Source organism: Siniperca chuatsi, linkage group LG5, assembly GCF_020085105.1.
Source record: "Siniperca chuatsi isolate FFG_IHB_CAS linkage group LG5, ASM2008510v1, whole genome shotgun sequence".
NCBI lineage: Eukaryota > Metazoa > Chordata > Actinopteri > Centrarchiformes > Sinipercidae > Siniperca > Siniperca chuatsi.
Genome location: NC_058046.1, coordinates 12,613,572 through 12,637,480, shown reverse-complemented (window position 1 = coordinate 12,637,480; position 23,909 = coordinate 12,613,572). Strand labels below are relative to the sequence as shown.

The 23,909-nt window shown below is 39.5% G+C and overlaps 1 long non-coding RNA gene across 1 annotated transcript; it reads right to left on the bottom strand.

Moving 5' to 3' along the window:
• Positions 1-1,174: 1,174 nt before the first annotated feature.
• Positions 1,175-21,715, bottom strand: LOC122876231. The gene is made up of 4 exons (XR_006378039.1): positions 21,621-21,715; positions 4,962-5,025; positions 4,703-4,767; positions 1,175-3,676 (listed from the first exon to the last, which is right to left on the bottom strand). It is a non-coding gene; the product is annotated as an uncharacterized LOC122876231 (long non-coding RNA).
• Positions 21,716-23,909: the final 2,194 nt, after the last annotated feature.

The window sequence follows — 23,909 nt, the reverse complement described above, 5'->3', positions numbered from 1 at the left end:
AATGTCATAAAAAATCTCCTCAGTGTGTGGTGCCTAATGGATGTGGTCAAAATACTCATAAAGAAGAGAAGAGTTCTGAGTTGCTGAATTGTGAGGTGCCACTTTTAGACATTCATGCTGAGTCAGTTTCTGTTGTCCTGATTACTCATGCTACAGCCTCATGTAGTACTTTAATAAATGAAGAAATAATAAAATCAATCATTTTAAATAGCACTGGACCATTTACAGCGAGGGGAGAAAAAAAAGAGTAGACTTTTAATTGATGAACTTGACCTGCTTTTCCCTGATAACAAATTTCATTTGTTCTATAAAAATTATGCTCAAGTGACATTATTTGACGGGATCTTTATCACCTGCAGAGTAAATAAGAGTAATTTATGCTGTTTAATTTTGAGCATGGATTATAAATCATAGCTCTATCATACATTACGGAGCTTGCATTGATGAGGGAAGTGAGAGCGGGGCCAGCTGATTGGGTTGTTAAGGTAGCTGTACAAAGCAACAGTAACAGCAGAGACTCATTCTCCCAGCATGGGTCTTTACAGCCAGGCAGATTGATGCAGATGATAAATGATGATAAACACCTAGCACAGCCAAGTGGTGAAAGATAGACTTTTAAATAAATTATAAAGTATGCATCATTAAAAATCAGACAACAGCTTGATGCAGAAACAGATTACAGGTATGTATGTTGTCTTCCTTGCAAATAATGTACGGTAGTTCAAGTTAATAATCATCACTGTAAATCCAGTTGTGTGTTCATGCTACATTGCTTTTGCAGTAATAACAAATCATTTGATCAAATGATACAATAAAGTGCAATGCGTAATAATAATAAAAAAAAGCTCAAGATATATTGTGCTTTGATATGACAAAATGTAATGTAAATTAATACAGACATAATTTAATCTGCAAAGCCTGATTACAGGCATCACTCTCCTGTAGGTGAAGCCTTGCAGCGCACTGAATCAGTCATACAGTAAGCTGTCTCTTGGCTGAGAAGACCCTCAGATCCTCTGTCAAAGAGATGGCTTCTGACAAATATCAGTCGGTAGTGATGAAGACATGACAGCTGTCAATCATCTCTTAATAACAGGGGAAACAAAGCAGCTCACTCGCCGTGAGTTTGACCTGTGAGGCCACATAGACACAGACACACACACACACACACACACACTTTGATCTGCTTTTATTAGCAAATATAAAAGTGGGTGAAGCATAAGTAATATTTAAAACAGCAGTGGAGCAGTTAACATTGCCAGATAATATAATCTTACATGCTGAGCATTCAAAATAATCTGCAGAATAGGCTTAAAGAAGTTTGACATTTTAGAAAATATGCTTATTCACTTTCTTGCCGAGAGTTAAATGAGAAGACTGATACCACTCTCATGTCTCGTGTCTGCACAGGAAGAGCCCGTTAGCTTAGCTTAGCATAAAGACTGGAAGCAGGGGAAACAGCTACCCTGGCTCTACCAGCACCTCTGAAGCTCACTAATTAACATCTTGTTTGTTTAATCCGTACAAAAAATCCGAAATGTAAAAATGACACATTGTGGCTTTATGAGTGGTTATGTTCTGGACTATTTCTTGGGCGGGAGCAGTGTCTTGAGGGTCTAAAGACAGAGGGTGTTGTATGCTGTAGCCCCTTGAGGCACATTTGTGATATTGGGGTGTATAAATAAAATGGACTTGACTTGACTTGACTTGACTTGACTTGACTTGACTTGACTTGACTTGACTTGGGATGAGAGCATCCAAACATTGAACATAAATGTGAGATCATTCGACTTTGGATCAGACTTGTAAAAGAACAGCGGTTCACTAGAAAGATCTTTAACTGGAACATTTTGCATGGACATGTCTGGACTATTTAGGGGAAATATTTATTTTGTATATCTTTCAAAACAGGTTACAATGTAATGTTCATGATACTCAGTCAGTGCTAATTGTTCATTATATAAAAGGAAAGATGGTCCGTTGGTACAAAGCTAAATTACAAACATATTGTCTCATCAAAAACAACTCAAGTATAGAGCCTTATGTGAAACAGAATTTCACCAAAAATCAAGCATGAGTGGGCAGTTGTTCCCAGTTACACTCAGGTACATTATCATTAGCTGGGAAACAGAAAGGTTTAATTGTTTCCCTGAAGAGAAAGACTTTGTTTGCTATGTGATTTAGTTTAGATTAAAGTTAATCTATCAGGTTTATTCTCATTATATGATAATATGAGGATTCAACTTTTGTGTCCTTCACTTCTGATGAGCTCTTGTGGTTGGACAATAATACAATTGTGTTTTAGAAATGGGACAGATTTTTTTGTGACAGATTGTTTTTGTAGAGCTTGCAGCAGGAGACACAGTTCTGTGTTGCAATGTAATGTTGTAAGAAGATTTGTTCTTGTCTGACAATTTGTTTTACCGCTGCAACTGTATTTATAAGGTTTTACAAGTCCATATGGGCTGGGCACTTGTACTGTATGTACATGAAATGATGAAACATAACACAAGATGCATTTGTAAATGTGCACAATTTGAATATATTGTTTGGGTTAGACAAAATACACAACATACATAACAACTGTTGAATGTTTATGCTAAGCTGTAAATTCAGCCCACATCTCTGAGAACTATACCAAACAAAAGTTTACTTTCAAAGTCCTTTTCCATCTGACTTCTAAAGTGTACGCCATAAAGAACGCCATCTGCAATCAGTTAATGTGATGCAGCAAAATACTGGTCTCAAGCCTGGACGCTGTACAGCACAGAGCGTTGTGTATTCAGATGAAAAAGGATTAATAATGCTCTTCCTCCTCTCGTCTCATCCTGCAGTGCTTTATGAGTTCCTTCGATCCCTGCTTTCAGAAGCCATTAGCGCTCTTCCTCTTGAGAGATAGAAGGCGAAGCCCGGAGCCATAGTGAGAGTCCTCTTCCTGCTCTAACTAGAAATGACACAATGTCAATAAGTATACTGATTATTCTGCCCATTTGTTTTGTGCAATGCAGTTAACGAGCTTTATTATACAAAAGACATTGTGAAAACCCAATAACCATTCTTTATCATTTGTTTTGATGAGAGTAATAGAGCGGCTCGTGTGGATGGCCTGCTCTGAAGAAACTTCTGTTAGTGGAGCACACAATGGATGATTTCACCCGTCTGTAGCAGGTACGAGGGTGAGCCGAGGAGGAACCCACCACAGTGTGTAGTGGGATAGGGAGACTGGCCTCAGTCCACTCCATCGTCTTGAAGTGTTTGTGTTCCTACATCAGCTGTCCTCCCAATTCACCATTTATCTTCTCTGAACTGTCCTAACCTTTTCAAGCTTCCACTTATGACAGATTTTAGATACACTGGGCCAAGCCTCACTGGAAGCCAGCTACAGTATCATACACACAACTGTCAGTATAAAAGGAAGCCTACACATGGCTGGCACACTGGATTGGCCTCCTCCTATACAGCCACATAAATCTGAGCAGCATCAGACAGGTGGGAGGAGGCTCTGGCAGATGTAGCCATGAGGAATGGAGATAGTGATGCCTCAGACAGGTCCTCTTCCCAACCTCTGGCCCTGTTACGCTGCAGAAAGCGAAAGGGTTGCAGGAGTTTGAAACAAAGGTGAGTTTTCTGGCGCTCACAAAACTTTGGCAGCAGGAATCCAAGTCTACAGTACCACCTGTCAAAAGTTTGATCACACAAATAACATTTAAATATATTATTAAAACAATAAGATAAGATAATACAATAAGATAAAAATGTATTTGGTTGCAAGAAAGGACTGCTAGTAAAAAGCTATGAACACTGGTGGGAAATATTTTGCCTTGAGCATACAGCATACAGGATTCAACAGCAGAAAGCAAGTGAGCATTTTTAAAAGTTAAGAAAATTTACATATTTTGCTAATTTAACTGTATTTTTTGCTGCATATTTTTTTTATTTAACAAGTGTGCATGAATAAAAGTTACTTTTTTCAGCAAAGTGATCTAGACCAGCTTGCAACTAAAAATGCATAAATGAAACATTATCATTGCAAGACATCACACTTCAATTAATGATATTAACATTAATTATATCTACAAGACAATGAAATCAACATTGGTGCTTGTGGACTTTAGCACCGCAATATGTTTGCCGCAGAGTGAATGAAATAAATATCATTCTGGGATGAGAAAAAGTTCAAACACCATCCGCTGCTCTCTGACGTCATGTCATCCATAACACTTCAATTAATGATACTGACATTATCAACGAGAGAAACAATAAAACCAACAGAAAATCCTGGATTCTCATTTATTAACACTTATCTTGCTTATCAAGTACCTAATATTGAGTCATAAATACAAGACAATAATAGATTGTCATTTATAGTTCAGTAATGTACTGAAAAAGCTGAACTAAAAACATAATATTATGTTTTTTCCTTTATTTTTTGCATTAGATAAACATATGTTTGTGGTTTTTGTTTTCAGTTGAATTTGAGAAGAAGGAGAAATCCCTGGTCTCATCTTCGTGTTACAACAAGCTCAAGGAAAAGATAGAAAGATGAGATCTCTTCTTGGATTTGTGCTCTCCTATGGGGATAGCTGAGAACGTCATTTCTAACCAAGAGCCTTAAATGAGCAGTTCTGAAATGTACTTGATTGACTGAACCTTACAGCTTGTCATCTAATCAGCGAGCTAACCAAGTCTGTGCTGTACTTACCTTGCCATTCACTCTCTGTTGTTGTTGGAAAGCTGATGGACCAATTCACTTCTCTTCCTTCACAGCTACAGTAACAATGCCAAGGCACACATTCAGTCTGAGAGGTCTGGATGATTCACTGTGCTGAATGTGTACTGCCATTTTGTTTAGTTTGTGAATACTTTATAATCCCAAGTAAATAAGAAAGAAGAACATGCTCCAAAATAATCAAGATCTTAATGCGTATGGTCATGAAATGTAGTGCAGCTACATCACTTACATTTGGATTTCACAACATGGCAACTTGTCATGCCACACAGCTCCAGTAACATCGTGTTCTCCTCCTGTGGGCAAACAGTGAGTGTAATGTGGGTTAGTTACAAGAAACTTCTTTACTTATCTCTATATGAGCAATATAATCTACTGAATTTTGTTGGCCCTCCTTTACCATCCGGCAAGTATCTGACAACCTTGATTAACATTATTACACTCAGCTATAGGCTTTATGTAAAGCACTTGTGTGACAAAGGCGCAAAAATGTTTGGCATGTTTACATCATGGCATAACATTTATACACTATGTCAAGATGTAAAGAGATGCAGTAAGTGAGTAAAATAATTTGCAAATTTGCATGCATCATATTCTTCTACCTCTGCAATAGTTTTTGTAAATATGGACAGATTTAAAAAAAAAGAAGAAGAACTAATCTTACCTCCATGGCAAAACTCTATCTTTATTTGATTGTATTTTCATTTGGGTCCCAAAGTGTCTGCTACAGTGACCCACTTTGCCCACTGCATCAAATTTTCATTATGTGTTGTTTGGTCTTGACTGAGCTAAGGGACTGTACAAAAATTACTGAGGTGGGGTGGGCTAAATCATTTATTTTCCATAGCATTATTAGTATTTTCTTTGGACCCTCCCCCTGAAAAAATATAAGTATGGCAAACATAACAAAATAGTGAAAACACAGCCACTCTTCTGTTTTTTAACAGAGCTGCTAAACGGTTAGGCCTATAACAACCACCGAATGAATGAACAGGCTATTCTGTTGGTGCTGATGGACTCCGACTACCCTCCCTTATAATAACGTTAGAATAATCTCTAAATTGAACACTTGGATTCACATAAACATGACATTCTGTTGATTGAGTTAATACTCTTACATGTGGGACTTGTCTCATGGGAAAATAATCTTTGCCAGTGATAGATAAAAAAAAAATGCATATTATTCAAATGTTTTCAAATGATAAACACCCAAATGAAGGGTCTTCATATCAAGTTATAGTTATCAAGCTAGTTTAAAAGTGACGCTAAGCTACACACGTAAATTGGCTTTTTGATATATGAAATAATATTAATGCAGAAAGCTGTATTAGCTCCACAAAGCACCAAAAGTAGCAGGTTAGCAGTAAGGATGTTTGCTCTGAGGCACGGTTGGGGAGTGGGGGCTGTTTTCAGCCATCTCCTTGATGGGTTTGCATTTCAAAAGACCTTGGTCCAATCCATTAGGGGTGTAGGAAAACAAGATGTTCCTCTCCAGTTGGACTAATTAGGTTTTTTTGAGGGAACCTTCCATATCCTTAAATTGCTGTGGGGATCCAGATGTGTAACTAGGCTAATGACTGACTGGCTAACAAAGAAAAATGGGCTTTAATCCTTGAGCTGCATAATAAGTCACCTTCTGTGAGGCAGTAGTGAATAGTCATTGTCTGTGTAGCTCTGCTCACTGTGCCAACCTACAGTATACAGTCAACCTTGATGTACTCTGGGGTCAGAGCATATTCAAGCTTCCCATTACATACACACAAATAGAGTGATTACAAGTCCATTTACATGTGGCAACATCCTCTGCGCAGAGACAGAGGAGATGAAAAGTGACCATGAAAGGATGGGAGTGGCCCGGGGGGTGAAGGGTGAGAAGGCGCGGCAGTGTTGTGCTGAAGCCGTGTGTCTGCTTTGAAGTGGAGTAGAGCTGACAGAGGCCACCTCAAGAGACTCTTCACTCTCCATCAAAGAGCTGAGAAGAAGAGGCAGGGTCTGTCAGGGGTTCCCAATTCCTACAGAGCACCCACATGCTGCACCTCCCACCCTAAACACCTTTAGTCAGTCTCACAAAGCTCCTCACGCTGCCACAAGCCTCCAGACTCATTGGCAATGCATGACCAATCCCCAGCTCAACCACCCAAACATCACCAGAGTTTAGCACTTAGAACATGACAGACACATCCAGGGGCTTCATTTCCACACAGTCTGCAAACACTGGGATCATATCTAACTCAGCATGCAGTATGTGATAAAATCTTATTATAGGCAGTATTAGATAAAATGTACAGTACTGTTTCACATTACAATTATCAAACAATATTATATTATATCTGATAGAAATGCTAAACTATTGTGACAACTAAGATAAGATTTCTGCCAGTGGGAGTAGCCTGACCATATCTGGACAACCAATTTGACTTGTTCCCCCTGCAAATTGAGATTCCTTCACCTGCATCCCCTTTTGAACAGGGGCTATCAGTTTTAATTTTCAAAACTTTCTCTTTTCCGTCAAAATTGGGTAGGAGGAAAAAGGAGAATATAAAGGCAGAGACCACCATTCCAAGTTTTATCTGCGCTACAAAATGCCGTTATCTTAGTGCGGTGTCAAGAACTCTATCTCTTTTTTTCCAGGTGACAGGCACAGACGAGAGATAAGATTGGAAAAGAATCCCACTCCACTGAGTAAATAAATAATCAATACTCATCTAAATGTAAATGAGAAAGTAGCCCCCTTTGATAGGAGGGTTTTTATCAACCAACCAATTTTCTACAGGCACTCACTGGGCCTCAACCAAATCACCATCATTCAGCTCCCATGTAATGGATAAGAAAGGGGAGGCGGGGGCGCTATGGGGGAGAAAAGAGGAAGGGTCATCTGAGATCAGCCACGTTCAGAGGGCTGCATCAATAGCACAGTCCCACTGACTACTGTATGCACAAGCTCTGTTTTGTGAAGAGCTTGTTAAATACACATCAGGATTAATTAATTAATAATGCTACACAAGATTGGGAGATAATAATAATAAAAAATAACAAAGATTCAAAGTAGATTTCTGAAAAACCTTAAATTAAGTTGAAAAATCTACAATACTTTTGCAATGTGACTTGATTGTTTTATTGCAAGAGGGCATTCCTGGGTCAGAATCAGATATAGTGACCTTCCTGGGATATAATGTCAAGGTTAAATACAAAAGTAAAGATTGAAACAGCATGCACTAGACTTATTGAACTCTTTTGTCAAAAGAACAAGTGGAAGAAGCAAAATAAAAAGTTGTTTTTTGCCATAGATTAAGCGATAACTTGATTATTTGATCATTTACCACTTTCTGTACCTGAATTATCTGTGAGCCCATCGCTCTTTGTTCGTTGAACCACATTCACTGCTGTCAAGTAAAATTCCAGCAGAATTTCCCTCAAATAATAAAGAAAGGCAAGTCTGTAGACGCTGTGATTATTTCTCATGCTCTCTCGTGTTAACATTTTTGATACCTCTGCACTTTTCTAACCTTTTTTGATGTTGTGACAAGATTAGCATTTTATTGTCATCAGAATGCACTACTCTGACTTTAAATTGATCCAATAAAAACCCTCAAATACTATTTTCCTCATCCTCATTGCATTAGGTTTTATTTCATAACTCATAGATGTCAATAATGGAAACCATTATAAAGCAGTATACTCAATAACAGAATTTTCCTGCTTGAAATGCATGCAGTATTGATTTCATCTTTTTCTGGGTCCATAAGGGCAAGTAGCGTGGCGGAGGTTGTTTTACTGTACTCAGTCAGCAATGTAGAAAACAAGATGGAGAGCACTTCACTGCTGAAACGTACAGCTTCAAGAAAATAATAAAAAGACATGTGATAAAACAACACTTTTATTACCCTTTAATATATGGTACAATTCATTCTGTAGTACCTACAATTTTTGATTTTTGCTTTCATTTTAATATAAAAATGAATGTGCACACATTATGCACAGGGATTTCAATGCACAGTAACATCAAGCAATCAATATAACAATGTGTTATTTTGGATCTAACATCCCATCACATGCTATTTAAACTATAGACACTACTATGTTTAAGATTGTAGTGTGTGAGTTATGGGCTATTGTGCAGGAAAATGCTTATTTTTCAATTATAATCCATTGTTTGATAAAGTATAAAATTTTTCTGGACAGTAGTATTTTTACAACAGCTGTATAGTGTCTGAGGCTCCAGGTGAAGCTGTGGTCTGTGGCCACGCTGCGTTTGAATTTTATTGTGCTGAATTGGAATGACAGAGCAAAGCATTTCACAGAGTGTGTCTTCCATTTCTTCCCTGGGATCCCTCCAAGCTAGCCTCTCGTGTCCCATGGGAAAGAGACCCATCCAGCTAATATGCCATAAGCTGACAGCCCTCCTCTGAAATTTGTGTTAAAGAGCTGGGTTTGGAAACATAAAGGCATTCTTCAGAAGCTGACGCAATTCCTTTAGAAAATCATACCTCTCAGTACATGCAGAATGCTCACAGCTCTGTTGAGATTTTAAGCATATCCACATGCACATAATACAACACTGTCCATATGAAATACATTTTCTATTAATAACAAATAATACAAACAGACAAAATGCTTTAGATTAACTTCTATATTCGGCACAGGGAGGCAACAAAGTCACAGTGATACTTTTAGCAGAAAAAAAATCTCAAGAAAATGGACTTTACAGTATTATATCCCTCTGACTCACTGATATCTATGCAATTTAGCAAGTACATGAAATTGCCCCAAGTTTTCCAACCTCAGCTGTAATCCGCTCAAGGAGGATTTACAGACTGTTCCTCCAAACCATTTTAAATCAGACAGAACTGCGAGGGTGAAAAATAACACTTTAAACGGAAATCTTGACAGGATAGTGCAATGTTAATGTTACACCACAGCTGCTTTTGTTTAAATCCAGCACATTCACACCTCTTAAAAATATTGCATCACTGCTGGTTTATAATCTCCATGCAATTTCACTCTTTGATGGTCTTAAAGAATAAAAATGCTGTTTCCTGACTTATTTTCATAAGAATTACAGAATAGCTAATGTGAGCATTTATCACGCCACACAGGCCAAGCTGAATTGCAACCTTTAGAATATATCCACACTGAGACTTCCTGTTGTGCCGTTATTCAATTTACACAAAAATATGAAAGCCAGAACTTTTAAGTACAAGAGGCAATATTGCTGTTTCATAGAGCAGTCTTTCACAAGCACATTGCTCAACAACAGAATCACCAGCCTTTTAAAGACCAATACCAGAGACCATAACGCCTTTATAGTTGGTGTTGTCAACTCAATTTTCAAATTCCAGCCCACACTCTAGCTCTTCTATTGAAGTGTCATCTGATCTGCTGAATTACTGACAAGGCCACAGTCATCACCGTATCGCTCTGCCTTTCTCTCCAACAACACCCATCAGCAGCTGCATTACATTCACCTTAAACCAGGGAAATAACAGCTCTGTGGACAAAAAGCTGCTTGGAACCAGTGTGCATCAAACTCTCAGTATCAGTGTCTTTTAAGGACTGCATTTCTGCCTATTGCTGTACTACTGTGCTGTGGTTTATGGTATCATAGAGACACAATTTATTTATCTAGATATCAAAATCGGAATCAAGTCAGTTAAAATTCTCACTGATCAAACAGTAGATGACAGTGGCAGCCAACCAATAGAGAGTGCACATATGATGAACTACTGTACTGTACCAGCCAGCAAGCTTCATTCAGAGTCAGTGGGAAGCACTTTAAAATATTCTAAATTGAAAAATAATTAATTGTTCAATTATTTTTTTGTTTTTAAGAATTTCCATAAAAAAATATTTTAAATGTTCTTAAAATGTCTTCTTCGTTTTAAATGTCCCTTCCCAGATGCCCAGTCGACCGTAACCCAACTCTAGTTCTGCCTGTTCCCGCCTTTATTTATGTAATAACAATTTTTTTTTTTTTTTTAAATGTTTTGAGGCCATAGTTTGTACTGGTCTTGTATTACATTGCATTATATTGAAAGGTGTTCCTAATAGCTGGATGTGTTGTATTACATTGTATTGTACAGGTGGAGTTGGTCTAGAGTCAAAGTATCAGTTCATAGCAATTTTGAGAATTTTGGTGCACATCAAGCAAAAGGGACAACACTGCATGTGTGTAGGTAAATAATCACTAGCTACCACTGTTAAATTAGATATTTTTTGACTTAGGTCAACAAGAATGAGCTCACTTTTGCAGTAGTGAGGCCAAGATGACCCACACGGCAACCTCACCTGAGACTCTGGTCCCAGGGGCAGCAGAACAGCTGAGGGAGGTCCTCTGGGAAAATATCAAGCTCGCTACCAAACAAAACTCAAGGACACCGAATACAGCACGGAAAGGTTGCCGATATGACCACTGGAGTAGAGGAGCCACAGACAGTCAAAGCAAAGAGAAGAGGTACCATGAGCTGGCAGCACTCTCACTGCTCATTGGTAAGGTTGTCAAGCACTTGCTGAGATTCACTTTCTGACAAGGACACTGGGACACTTGTGTTTTTGCTGGTCAGTGATAGTGACTGTTTTTCCTGCAGTGGTTTGCTGTAATTTAGCCTCTTATCATGCAAGAGAAGGCTGCCATATTCAAAGCTGCACTACTGGGGTACAACTAGTACCAGTGCCACTTAGAAAAAAATGTTTCACATAGGAACCCTTTCAAATTCAGCCCCATTTCTCTACTCGTGATAATCTGAATGAAACTTCTAGATATGTTCTCACGCAGATTACAAAGTTACGAAGTTTTTATTTATTTTTTTAAGTAATTGCACTTTCTGCCTCAGGCACCATCACATTACAGGTCATGCAAGACCTATGTAACTGCTTTATGGACTTAAACCCCTGAAGAATGTAAGCGTCTCTATTATTCATTATCAAATGGCAAAACTGAATTTGGACGCACTTGTAATGACCAGCAATATGGAGGATCATAATAAATGTCCCAAATAGGCTACTGTACATGCAGTAGAGCCTATTAAAGTTGCATAGTACTATTGGCTCATTTTTTAATTTAGGATTGTTTACATGTACTACAGTTACTGTTGTTTGCTGATGTCAGAGTTGGGCTGTTCAAGATATGCAAAATATTTACAATATGTGTGATTTTTATAATTTGAATGAAAGTTTCATTTTAAGTTTAATTCATATTAACAGAAACTGCACTTTATAATTTCTGACAATAATCACAGGTATAGCCCTCATTGTTAATACATCGTTAAAGGTACCCTGTGGACTTTTGATCACTAGTAGCGCTATAGAGCAATGTTTTTATGAGTGGGCTCTGTTTGTATCACACGTACGCAATAACACACCAACAGCTGACGGCAATGCAGGCTTTAGAATGTTTCGGCTTTACAAATGTTTTATGAGGAAGGAAATTGATTCAATTAATATGTTAGGCCTCAGTGCATTTTGGCGAGAATTACTGAATGTAAATGTAACTTTGTTTGTTTACAAGAAAAGTCCACATTGTACCTTTAATACCATATTTTTTTCAATTTAAATGGTCAGTTCACCAATCTAACCATGCAGATAGTTTTGGTTGTACTTGCTGAGGTTTATTCTACACTGAGACTTCAGACATTCCCACACATCCTCTGTTTGAACAACAACTCAATTTCAATTCTAATTCATTTCATTTTATTGGAAAGTATTTTATACCGGATGTAAAAAATACACTTCAGAGTGAGGTCTGTGGATAATAGGCATTTCTGGAAAGAGACGTTGTCAGACGTCGTTTTTTAGTTTGAGCCCCACAGATGATATGCCATTCAATTCCATTGTATTCATGTGTTGGGAGACGTCTCCATGGCAGTTATCTCAAAACCTCAGGTAATGCAACTGACAGTATATACATGGCTAGATACCACTAGGGGTAAGTGAGAAAATATGTGATTTCTTTGTGATTTGAGTGAACTGACCCTTTAAGTCCTGTGTGTGTGTGTGTGTGTGTGTGTGTGTGTGTGTGTGTGTGTGTGTGTGTGTGTGTGTGTGTGTGTACAAGAGCTCGTTTTACAAGCTGGTCCTTCTCTACACATCTGCTCCTGGTAATGCCGTCTCCTAGCAGCATTCCTGATGCTCAGGTGAGCGTTCTCCTGGTGTGAATTGCAGACCTTGTGCTGAACATTGATGCACTGCCTCCATTACCGCCCTGCCTCCTTCCGAGGAGTCGACGCTATTGTTTATGACACTGACACATGCAGTAATGGGTATTTCACTTCTGCACCTATACCAAGCGTGTGTTGAAACTGGAAACACAGATAAATATGGTGTGTATCCACAACATCAGTAAATTTCTATTTCATCAACTGAAGCATTAGACTGATCACTAGAAAATCACAGTAGCATTGCTCATTGGGCACACCGCTATTAGAAACTGAAATCATAACGTTGTCTTAAAAGAGCAGAAATAATCCCACGGGTAAAACAGTAGCTTCTACAAATTCACTATCACTTTGTGTTTGGACTGTCTGTTATTTCTAGGACTTAAACGTTCAGGGAATTCAAGGCGCAAAAGTTCTGAAAAGATTTAACTGGAACCTCTCTTCAGGAAAATCATCAAACATGCAAAGATGTGTCTCGGGGGATTTGAGGAACTTCAGACATACTGTACAAGTCAGATGAATTCTCCAGTACAGTATGTCCCTGCAGACTGGGGAACATGGCAGCTGTCACTAACAAGGAAAGTCAGATGCCACTCTTCTCCTTTATGTTCAAATACAAACACAGACTATGGTGTATTAGTGCCAGATATTTTCAATTATCTAGTGTCAACCTTTATCTCTTCACATTTACTGCCTTACAAGCTGGATTGATGCCTTCCCTTTTTCATATTTCAAGCAATGTTGTACTTCAGAGGAGGAGGAGGAGACGATCACAACAGTTTCATCCAACTTTTATGTAGGTGTTTTAGATTGTGCTTGCCTCGGGGTATAGGGTGCACACTGTAAAACTCTTTAACAATGCTTTTAGCGACACAATGATTGTAAATAAAAACAAAGGCTCCCAGGAAATGTTTGTCTTTTAAGAAATCTTGTTCACCAAACGGCTCATTCATTTCAAACACAGGAATTATCTGTTCAGATAAAAGACTGATCAAGTTTGCAGATATAGAAAAAATCCAGTGTAGTCACAGTGTTGATGGTATATATTTGTGTTACAGTGTAGCTGTAGAGCATGGCATGGTTTTACATCTCCTCAGTAGTTTTCTATTACAGTACAACAAAAAAGCCTTTTTCTGTTTACATAGCCAGCTTGCATCAAGTGGAGGATTGTGCACATATAATTACAATAATAGGCGGCCACCGAGTTTGCTAATGGGCTTTTCTGGATGATAGGGCATGCAGAGACTTGCTGAGGAAAAGACAATGTGGCAAAAACAGAAAAACCCTCAGTATATCCTCATTTTTCCAGGCCCTGTTTAGTACATGGGTGTGCAGCCACCCCAGGAGCAGAGAGGTTACCCCACATCTGGAGAAATGAGTTTGACCCTCTCAAAGGGCACAGGAAGTTGCCCCTGAAAGCTGCAAACAAAAGCAGCAGTGGCGAGCAGGAGCCCAGAGCGCCATTCATCGCGGCTAATGACTTGTTCATTAAGAGTGATGATGGATAAAGACTTCTCACGCTGAGATGAAATCAAGATTTATATGCGTTGTTTCCTCACCCAACTTGTGGGAAGATCATCATCATTTAATTCTATCTCTGCGGCCGGTGATGGGCATCCAGAGAGCGGGCTATCAAACGGTGCAGTCAGCTGGCAAAATCCAAAACGTGCCGTTGGCACATCTGGAGCTTGCCGTCGCAGCTGAGGGTGAGCAATGGCTGCTGGCGGGTGGCCAAATTACAGGCAGAGACGCTTCAGGACTCCACAGCCTCCACCCTGGCTTCTCCTCGTTTAGATCATCATCATTATTTATTTGCTTATTTATTATTTTTTCCATTATGTGTGCTGTGTTGCATTTCAACAGCACTTTTTATTTTTTCCTCAGCATCAGCGCATTATCACACTGCGCTAGACCCTCGACCCACCTCTCTCTGTAGGTTCTTATCTCTAGCTGGAAATAGGCCCCAAGACACTTCATCAGTGTCCTTCACCCAGCTATCTGCTGCTCCCAACTTTTATTAAAACTTCAGCCTTTATCAGCTCCTGGGTAATTCAGGCATGACAAATTGGGCACCAGATGCCACCTCCATTTGAGGCCGCTGTACATCTCTTGCTCCCCTATCAAGACAATGGGAGGTGGCGGGCTGCAGCATTGTGGGATATCCACCTTCAGCCCACCACATCAGGCTACTTCAACAAACTTCCTACATCCATCTGAATGCTGAAAACAGTGTGTGCCATTGTAAAAGTTCTTCAGTATGCATCTCCTCTACATCAGTGCTGTGCCACTCACCGCAGCCTTTTTAAAATCTGCAATCTCATAAAAGAGAATTACTACGTACTCAATGTCTATTCAACAACCGAGTGCCAGACTTTGCTTTTTGTCTGATTTGGTTCTGAATTGAAAAAAGAACTGTAGAAATAGTCTTTTCAAGTGTCTTCTCACTGTTAGTTAGATGGTTTATTTCTCACATGATTTTCTTTTCTTTTGAAATGTCAGTATTAATGAAGAATTTATGGGTCAAGTTTTCTCTACAGCAGTCAGACAGTGTATCCTTTTAAAACATGTACTTATACACAGTATTGTGTTACATGGAAATACTGTAAATATAAAATACAGCGTATTATCAAGTATGTTTTTTCATGGTACTAGTATTGATTGGTACATCTACTTTTATGGTTTCTGCTACAGTGTAGAAAAATCAACCACACTTTTTATGGTGCATGGTGAGAAGTGACTTATTTAGTCATGTCAAAATCATTATTTTGTGTTTGAGCGCCTCTACATGAACTTCTTAGCATCCGTCTATCTTTGTCTTGAGAGCATGAGCTGTACAATCATTAAAAACAATAAATAAATAAAAAATATTTATGGAGGATTGTGTTTCTGGGCCAGAAATCAATCTTTCCATGGTGCTTTCGAATGCACTCATCTTGATGACATGGACAAGAAGAGCACTGGACAGCTCATATTTACTGTCTCCTCCTCCTGCACATTTAATTTTGGGCATGTTTAAAGATAAAACATAATTTATGATGCATTTAAAAAGAGGGAATTTGGAGCAGAGTTGTACGCTCTGTTGAATAAAACCACAGCAGCTCCAGGATATAGAAAAAGAATCCGTCAATGCCATTAGTTAATTTATATCACAAAGATTAATAATCTGCAGGGGTTTAGCTGACCATGGTTCCTGAAACAGAAAATAAACATCTACTCACATGTGAGATAACCTAATTCTGACGTAAAAAGTTTTTTACTTTGACAGCATTCATTGCATAGTGAAGCTAGCTGGATGGAACTCTTGAATAGTATTCATAGTGATAGGGACAGTATTCATGGGATATGGTCTCTAGCTAGACCTGCCATCATCTGCTCCTCAGGGGATTCAGCGAAAGTCCTGCCTGTAAATAAGAATCCTTGATAGAGGGGCAGCAGGCGTGAAGCATGAGATTGGAAACCAAAGGCATCACACTGGGCTGTTGGATCTTAGTGATGTTTAGCAACACATAACTCTATACATAGACCCTGAATTTGGCATGAGCTAGTACATACTCGTGCACACAGGGGCAGCCATGTATGTGAGCACTCTCTCACACACTGCATTACAGTAAACTCCCTCTTTCACAAATATATAATGTCATTCAAATTAGTCTGCAATAATCAAAGCCTGCTCTTGCAAAGAGTTGTTGGTTCAGACAGGGAATGTGTTGGGAATGAAAAGTGTACAAATGCTGCAGCATAGATCCACTCTCATTATTCCACCTGGGTTCCATTTTAATTTCACTCTAACATCCACGTTTGGTCCGTCCATGCCCAACACAGCAGTGCTGGCCAAGATGCCAGCTGTGTTTCAGAGCTAAAATGTGTTTTAAGAGCTGCTGCAGGATGGTAATGTGTTGTGCAACCTGCCAGCCCATGAGCATCCTGAGGCAAATGGGAGAAGCAGTGGTTAAAAAGCAGGCTTTTTTGGGCTAGAGCCAGGGAGTAATCTACCACATAAAGGCATGGCATAACCGGAGGCTATCATATGGGATATGCTTCCCAAAAGACGCAATTTTTTTAGGAGACCTCCCATTATTCGATGCCAATGGAATTTGGCACTGAAAGCCTCTTTTAGTCAATTAACATTTAAAATTAAAAAGCACTTTACATAGCCATGTTAAGTAAATTAACAAACAATAGATTAATTTGTCAGTGATGTTGCAACCATCATAGAGCCACAGCAGAGAAAACGCTCACAGTGAACAGAAAATGGAGACTGACCTCGAAGACAGGACTGGGATGTGCTGTTTTTTCACACATTTACCTATTGTTTTGAAAAATATACCAATTCCCTGGCTGAAAAGCCTTTCATTTTGGCAATTTGTTATGTCAAATAAGTTTGCTGGGTAAACTGGACTTGGGTACAGAAGCCTGTGATGAATAGTATCCATTAAGCTGGAATCTTACAAACCTTAAAGTGAAAACATACCTAAAACAAGAGCATCATTAGGAAAATGAGCAAAGACCTGAACCTGGAGTGTTTCTGAGCAGAGATGAATGATGGCATCACACCTCGGTCCATTATAGACTCTATTTATACACAGGGACACAGAGGAGCAACACTAGTTAGAGGCTTCTCTCCAATTAGGTTATTACTGGTCTGGGAGCCTTTCTACTCAAGGAAATTTCAGAATAGAAATTGTGTCTTTAATCAAGCATAAGGAAATCTGTCATAGAATAGTTCACTTTTATTTCTGTTTCTTTTAGATTGGAACCAAATCATGCACTTCCCTATACTGTGTATAACTGATTATTTTCCAGTATTAAATTAAATATTCTACTGATTAATAACTTCCATGCATTGATTATTTGCTTTAAAATTAGTCACAAAAATGTCACAAAATGAAGAAAATGTATGGCTGGGATGTCATTCTTACATGATATTGTAGAGAGAGAGATTGTTTTGGTGTGGTTATTGCTAAGGTGTGTTTGCACTGTAGTTTCCCGAGATCACCTGTCAATGAAACACTGTTTCCAGTGCTTCGATGACTTTTTCCCAGCTCAGTATCCCTAAGAATTACATTCATATTGGATGATTATGCACCTCATGTTTCACGTCCAGTGTCAACATTCACTGCCAATGCAGGAAGTAGTGTGCCCTTTACGTAGCAAGGGTATGGATGGTTGGGTTTGGTGAATGTGTTGCCAGCAGTGTTGTGCAAGTTCACACTTCACAAGAGCTAGCTCAAAGTTCAGTTCACACAGATTAACATGAACTAGTTCACATTCATAGTTCACAATTTTGAATTAAGTTCACAATACCAAAAAAACTAGTTCACGTTCATTTCTTTCATTTTGCTTTACAAAATGCTGTGAGTTTGACTTAGGTGGAGGAACTTTGCGGCTGTTGCGTCTTACCCTTTGCTAATGATTTCTTGTGATCATCATTTACTCGCTGATACTTCCCAAGACTCGTCGGATGCTTCAGCTCGATGTGTTGTTTCAAAAATCTGTGACCCATCAGATTCTGTGACCCAAAACTGTAAAACAGAGTGCGTGAGCATCGTTCACTCTCGCGGGAGTGAACGATGCTCACGTTCATTAGTTGCAAACGGATCCGTTCATTTTACTGTTCTCCAAAAACATGAGCGTGTTCAATGAACGGTGCTCAACACTGGTTCTGACTGTCATACAGAAGACCAGAAGACAGAAGACCTGCCTGCAAACAGAAGACAACACACAACTACAATTAGTGTTCAGATTTTTTTTTTAATCGTAACCACGATCTTTCCCTTACCTTAACCAAGTGTCTTAGTTTAGTTTTAGTTGCCTAACCTTAACCATACCCTAACCATAGTTAATTTGCCATAACCACAATCTTTCCCTAACTTTAAAAACACTGTATTGCCATGCAAGGATATTAAAGAACTACTGCGAAAGTCCTATCAAAACTCAGGTATTCAACTCGGGTATCATTGTGTTTGACTGTGATCAAGAGTATCAAAATGGACATTTATATGAACATGTTATTATTCAACTCTTTACTTGAAAGAAAAGGCTAGTGTTATGTTATATTTTCTTTGTTACCAACAAATCCCATGGAAACACCAAAACCAACAATGAATTAGTCTGTCTCTCAATACTTATCGACCTCCCTACTCTGTCTGTAGCACTTAGCCCCAAGCTCATTGATCCCTACTGAAGATGCAGATCTTCATAAAAAATGGGTCACAAATATATGCTTTCATTTTTTAAAAAGGCTCAGTAAACAGCTGGGCACTGTAGTTTTTAGCAAACATTACTCAAACAGGATAAATAGTGCATTTGTTGGGAAATATTTTCAGCTGTGGATTAATATGCACTAGCGCATATTTATGGAATTTCTGTGGGATTGACTCAAAATAAACTAGTGTGTGTGTTCATGATAATGAAGGAACATGTCACCCAGTATCTATCCATGTCCTTGTTATGAAGGTTTAGGATAAGGGTTAAGAGTGCCAATGTGTTGCAAGTTAACCATGGGGCTAATGTGCGGTATAGTGTGGCCCCTCGCACACAACCTGAGTGACAGGTCAGCGTACAGCCATGGAATTCCCCCGCACTCCTCTTCATTGCAGAACATGGTGGCCTCACTTGTAGTCGAGCGAGGAATAAAAGATTGCCTTCTGTATTTTTTCATTAGACTTTTCTTTTGTTACTGAATACATAAATCCATTGTGGCAAGATGCAATATGTATCATGGCGCTCCACCTGCGGACGTCTCATAATGGCTGCCATGTCCCTCCAGTCAGGGATGATAAGTGAACCCCCCGTGAATGTTAATGATAGTGATCATTCTGAACCAGCCCGCCTCTCCGTCTTCGCTCACAGCCCGGGTGTCACACACAGGGTGGCAAGGTTCAAGGGACTAAAATGAAAACAAACACTCAAGGAGATATATAAATGAATATAGACAGAAATGAATGAATGAGGGGCTGAATGAATGAATGTACATAGCCACACCAGAGAAAAAAAAATAGATCTGAAGAAGTGGCTGCATAGTGTGTATGCATAGACTTTTTGGATTACTTTTACTTTACGCAATGTTTTGTTTGATAATGTTGATTAATTATTGTGTCATTTAATGCAAAGTCCATGCTGCTGTAATATTTCTAATGTAGTAATAGTAATGCACTGGACATATTTCATTATTTACAGGGCCAGTAAACACTGGGGAGCAGGTGGGTTCAAACAGATGTGGCTGTTTACATGGCCGCAATAGTCTGGGCTTCATATCTGGTCATTGCTCATAAATAGCTTTGACAACATGCACACTTGCAGGGCCAGACAAAGGCTTGACTCAGCTAATCAAAACTGACAATACTGAAATCACAATGAGCCTTTTTCTATCAAGCAGTATGAGTCAAATGGGAGATGAGCTTAAGTATCCCAATAATCTTGAACAGCACCCGTACAACAGAGATAACCTGGAAAGTGGAAAGACTCTGCTGCTTGTTAACTAACGGCTAATGGGAGCCGCATTTAATCACATTTTCACCATTTTCACTCTCTGCAACTTTCTCTTTATCTGTCTCCTTCAGCCTTCGGTGGATTGTTTTGACCAACACAGCAGCCTCTCCAAGCAACACACCCAGCTCAAGTAACAGGCAGGGGAGAAAGCAAACACAGAGTCCATGCCAGCTCATCCCCCTCTCTACATCTCACCGCTTCCTCCTTGTCTAACTTTGCCAAAGTCCTTGGAACTTGCCAAATCCAGTCATGCCTGCTTAGCTTGCTGGACTGATTGTGCCAGAAAAGAAAATAAGACACAGATGTATACAAACTCTTGGTGGTGCCAGTGGAGAGACAGCTAATGGCTTCATCTCGACCCTCCCATTGTAGTCGGGGCACAGGTGGGGATAATTAGAGATCTCTCTCTCCGCTCAAAGTCGATTTTTTTCCAGTTGTGACAACCGAAAGGAAGCTTGGATGCTAGGCTACGCCCCTCCCATCATCAGCTTCCATACCTCCATCGCAGCCTTGGTAAGAACAACAAAACACCCATACAGCTTCTCCTTTATAATCAGTGACACCACTGGACCCTGCCCACCAATGGTTTGTGTTGGCAACAATGAAGGAAACTCTGAGTTTCCCAAATAGACACCAAGAAACATCCCATTGGAAAAAAAAGCTCCTTAGCAGACTTTCTCCTGTCAGGCCAGGCTGTGTCATAGCAGTGGAAGAAGCACATCTAAACCACAGGCAGAGGGACTCAGGGAGTGTTTCATAGCCAAGACTAATCAACTGCTCAAAACAGCTCAAGCTTGGTAGACATAAAAAGAAAAGAAAATGTCAAGAAATGTAATGTTTTTCAGCCTTTGGAAATTGAATATCTTCAAGTGCACCATGAAAAACAGTTAGGTGTCTCAATCCAGATTGCTGCCTCATTTGATAATTTATGTTCCTGAGCTCCAGATGTTTGAATGAGCTCCAGAGTGTGACCTCTGTCCTCTCTCTGGGAGTCTCGTAATGAAATAATCCCGCATGAGCAATTCCTGATGCAAAGCGGCGTGCTATCATATAGCCTGTGTGTTTCAAAAGGCTTGAAAAACCCTTTTTCCTCCGTTAGCCTGAGTGACAGCAGAGAGACATGTGTCTTCAGATGAGAGGAGGCGAGTCTCATTACGCCGTATTTGGTTGACACTGAGTGATTCGAGTGTTCCTGGACAATTCAGACACACTGATATAAAACACATTAAATGTCTTTCACAGCACTTTACCTGACACTGTTCATCTACGCTCATCTGTTATCCCTGACGAGCCGGCTTTTGTTGCTGCTTCAAGTCTGGGATCAGGACTGTGGTGAGCAGTAAGTAAAAAGGAGCTGTAATGAAATACACCCACACACACAAAAAAATAATAATCAGAACTTGAGATCTTAAGATGCGAAATATCAAATCTCCCTTTGAATTTGGCTTTCAAAGACAAATTGCAACTTTTATGTTGCTCATAAGGAGAATATAATTTAGCTCATAAGCATAATATCTTGGTGCTGTAGTGCCAAATTGGAAATATACAGCAGGTACCAGCAGATATATACTTCTGTCAAATTTGATAGACCACATGCAGATAAAATCAAACACATATTGTAATCTTAGCTGATACATATGTGCGTCTGACAAACGTTCCTAAAAATGATATTTCATGTTGCACAGTTTTCATACATGACACACCAGAATATTATTTTGACATCCTGCATTGAAATAAAGAGAGCAGTAACACAGGCAGGCATGTATATGATGTACAGTTTCTCTAGGAGTGACAGGCATAGAGACAAGATGACACAGTGAACTGAGCAACCTGAAAGACAATCACTGTGACAATGACGATTTGCAGCTCAGTCAGGATGAAGAGGAAGCTCCATCTTCTACATATTCAGCAAATCTCAATGAATGAAAGTTATCTGGTAAGTGTTATACTATTTTACATTATATGGCTGTGCAATCCATGCAATCACAATAAAAAACGAAACAAAAATGTTTTCACCAAAACTATTACTTCCAGAAAATGACTGCCTTCTCTGTGAACTAAAGGAAATATATCTGATTAATCACTTACGTTTAAAGTGAAGGTTTATCACTTTGTCAAACTGGGAGTATTATCAAAAACCAACAAACCAAAGTCAGCACCCGGAACCGATACTCGTAAGTCCGCAGTCAGAAATTGTCAGCCTACATCTCTCCTCTTTGACACCAAGGCGTTGATCCTCATTCTTGCTGCAAAGACTTTGAGGTGAGAGTGAGGCGAGGATAGAGATACGGTGGAGGCGGTGATAGGGCAGGTGAGTGGAGAGGATGCCAAGCCCAGTGGTCAGCGGGTAACGGAGAGAGGGCGGCTGTCACATCCTGCTGACTTAGCCAAGACAGATGAGACAATCAGCAACCCAAGGCCCGGACAGTTCTTCAACCCTGCCCGCATCCTGTGTTTGAGGCCAGCTTTCCACAGCATCTCAAACTTGAACTCACCTTTCACTCTGCTGCAATGTGGAGGTGAGGCCACTGCTCAGGAATTCTTGAAATGTTATGCGATTTACTCTTACGGTAATGCTAATGCTAATTCTTAAAGCTACATAATTTTTTTTTTATAATAACAATGGATCAAATGACTACATGTAGTGTGAAAGGGGTCACTTGTGGTGACAAACCCACAGAAAATTAACACCAGTCTTCCTCTCAGCTCTATGGAGTGTTTAAACATCTTTTAGCTCATTGTTTTTGTTTTCCGGCCCACAATCTTACTTTTGGTTTTGGTTGACTCTTACTGCTCTGATTGACCTTGTCTCCAGCTGCAGCAGGCAGCTGTTTTCAGCAAAATAATCTCTGATAAAATCACTGTATGCGATCTGCTCAGCACCAAACGGCTGACGGCTCTGTAGCACTAAACATGGGGAGGCTGCTTTCTTCCAACACAGATAGAGGTAAAGTGTCCTCTTGATAACAGACACTGGACAGAGTGAAATACTGATGGCAACATGTAATCCTTGGACCAGAGTAGAGGTATTATGAGCAAAGGGGTTTATGGGGAATGTGGTCTTAATTTTGATAAACGCTAACATCAATAAAGGTGGTGTGAGACAGGGGCAACCAATCATCTGGACCGTTGTCTCATTTGTTTGTGGTAATTATACCAAGGTGTCACAATTAATTTGACAATGACATATTGATGTTTAAAAATGCAACTCATTGCACCTTTAAGCAGTGCTTCAGACATTTTGCTGAGTACCTACTGGACATTCAGTATTACTGCTGCTAATGATGACCTTAGTATGTCCTATAAAAAAAAAGAAAAATAAGTTTTGGAGCGTGTGTGTGTCTGTGTGTGTGTGTCAAAAATTTCCTAAAGACCACGCTAGACCCCAGGCCAGCTTCCAGCTTCTCTCCTAATTGCATTGATTTTTAGCACAGTAAATCTAGCTGTGTCACAATCTGCACTCCCCAGGCATGATGTACTGCTCCAACGCCAGCCTGCACGTCTGCTCCCAAATTTGCTGGCTTAAAATTTTAACTGTA